This window comes from Thalassophryne amazonica, chromosome 9 (genome assembly GCF_902500255.1).
Source record: "Thalassophryne amazonica chromosome 9, fThaAma1.1, whole genome shotgun sequence".
Lineage (NCBI taxonomy): Eukaryota > Metazoa > Chordata > Actinopteri > Batrachoidiformes > Batrachoididae > Thalassophryne > Thalassophryne amazonica.
Genome location: NC_047111.1, coordinates 17,547,337 through 17,549,676, shown reverse-complemented (window position 1 = coordinate 17,549,676; position 2,340 = coordinate 17,547,337).

Sequence of the window (2,340 nt, the reverse complement as noted above, 5' to 3'; positions counted from 1 at the left end):
AGACATCTTATGATGGATTTCATAGACATGGGAGCTGAAAATCGAGTTAAACGAATGAGATATGTTTTGGTAGTGATATGCAGATTCAGCCGATGGATTGAGGCAGTAGCCTCTGCAAATCAAGACCATAAAACGGTAGCCAAATTCTTGTGCCGAGATGTCTTTCCAAGATTTGGCATTCCAGATACTATCTCATCTGACAACGGTAGGGCTTTTGTAGCCAAGGTTACACAAGAAACATTCAAACAATTGGGTATCAAACAGAAATTTGGGTGTGTTTATCACCCCCAATCAAATGGGGCGGTGGAACGGGCTAATGGCATTTTAAAGAACAAACTAGCAAAAATCATAGCAGACAGCAATGGCAAACTAACCTGGCTGGATGCGTTGCCGCTTGCTTTATTGTCAATGCGCTCACAAACTAACCGACTAACCCATTTGACACCATTTGAAGCTCTTACAGGTCGGCCGATGCCTATTCCATACCTGAGAGGACCCTACGAAGGACCATCGCTGGAGCAGCTACAAGACGAATGGCATAATTATCTGAGACAGTTAACCCAAATACACAAAACTATCTTTTTGCAGGTCAAAGGTGCTACAGAAGACAGAGAAGCAGAGATTCCACTCGAAAATCAGAGCATCCAGCCTGGTGATCTGGTTTACGTCAAAGTGTTCAAAAAGAAGTGGGACAGGCCCCGCCGAGAAGGTCCTTTTAAAGTTATTCTTGCCTCACGTACAGCAGTCAAAGTAGACGGTAAGGACACTTGGTTTCATTTAAACCACTGCTGTAGGGTTGGTGGCCCAGCGCCCCTGCGGCCTCGGCAAGCTCGTCTTGGCAGAGCCGCCGGGCCAAGGGGGGAAGCAAGAGAAGCCAGAGACCCTACAGCAGCACAGAGGGACGGCCACGCCTCCCTGCAGCCAGAAGAAGCACCGAGGGAAGGCCACGCCTCCCTGCAGCCAGGCGAACACCGGCCAAGGCGCTCACAGAGACTGATTGAACAAAGATGACGCACAGCTTCAGAGAGTAGTGGATCCCTGCCAGATAGAGCAGCGACAGACTCAGATGCAGACTCAGAAACAACTGGAGACGCAGGCCAACAGACAGACAGAAATACAGACCGACAGATAGACAGGCCACAGGAGACATCAGACTAGGACAGCAACTCAGTAGATTTACCGACAGAAGAACCACAGGAAGTACAACCCAGACAAAGCACAGATACACCACACATCCCTAGTGACAGCTCATCTAGTGACGGCTCACTCAGTAGCACATCTAGTAGCACATCTCAACAGTCATCAGAGCAATGATTAAGGAATTATTCAAGGGATTGACAATACTACTGGTGGTCAGTATGGGAGAAAATAGACATCCAAAACATACAACGAACTGTGCCGTGGCCATGGCCGCAATAGCAGCTAAACAAGGCATTCTAAACACAGGAAAAACATATAATTTGGTATACATTAAATCAAAAGCCTACAAGAACATAGGAATACAGGGAAAGATGGGGGATTACATATTAGGCGAAGCCATTAGCATCAAATGTGAAGAGGAGGGAACACTCAACATAGAGGTAATTTGTGATAAAAGAGGATGCAGGGAAACCAAGCAAGACGTAACTGTTACAGTACATGAAGCCACAAAATGGGTAAAAATCAAACCAAGGAAAAAGAGGACAATTAGAAGCCTAGAAACAAGCAGTCACTTAGGGAGATGGGATCCCAGTACAGACCTAGCCCGTACACAAGGGTTGAAGACAAATCTATTTTACCAATGGTTGAAATTTTCGGCTAGGCAGATCAGTGAAAAGCCTTGCATAGCCTGTCACCGGAAAGGTGTGATACCTCAGGCTAAACCCCTACCTGATATCAACAACTGTTATAGGAGTCCCCAACATAACTCAGACCAAGCAGAATGCTATACACAATGTGTTATGAAAATGGCAGTAGGTGATGAAAAATATGCTGCCGACAGTAAACTTTGTCCAGTGCCTCTAAGTACAGAAGGAACCGTTCCACCTATGATTAAAATAGAGAAAGGGATGATACACCCATTCTGTATAGCTAAAGGCTTAGTAGCACAATACATAAGCGATTGGCAGGTAGGGACGACCCAGCCAAAACACCACATACAGTGTATGCAAAAGCAGCAAGAATACAAACCGGCCAAAACAGCATGGAACATTACCGTCTGTCACACCCTGCCAGCAGCAGGCATACAGTGTGAACAAATAGTACCGGCCACAGGGGGGTTTGTAATTGGACTGAATCTCACCCATGCTTCATGGGTATCTACTCCAAATTTAGCTAAGGGAACGGTACCCTTAGCTGACA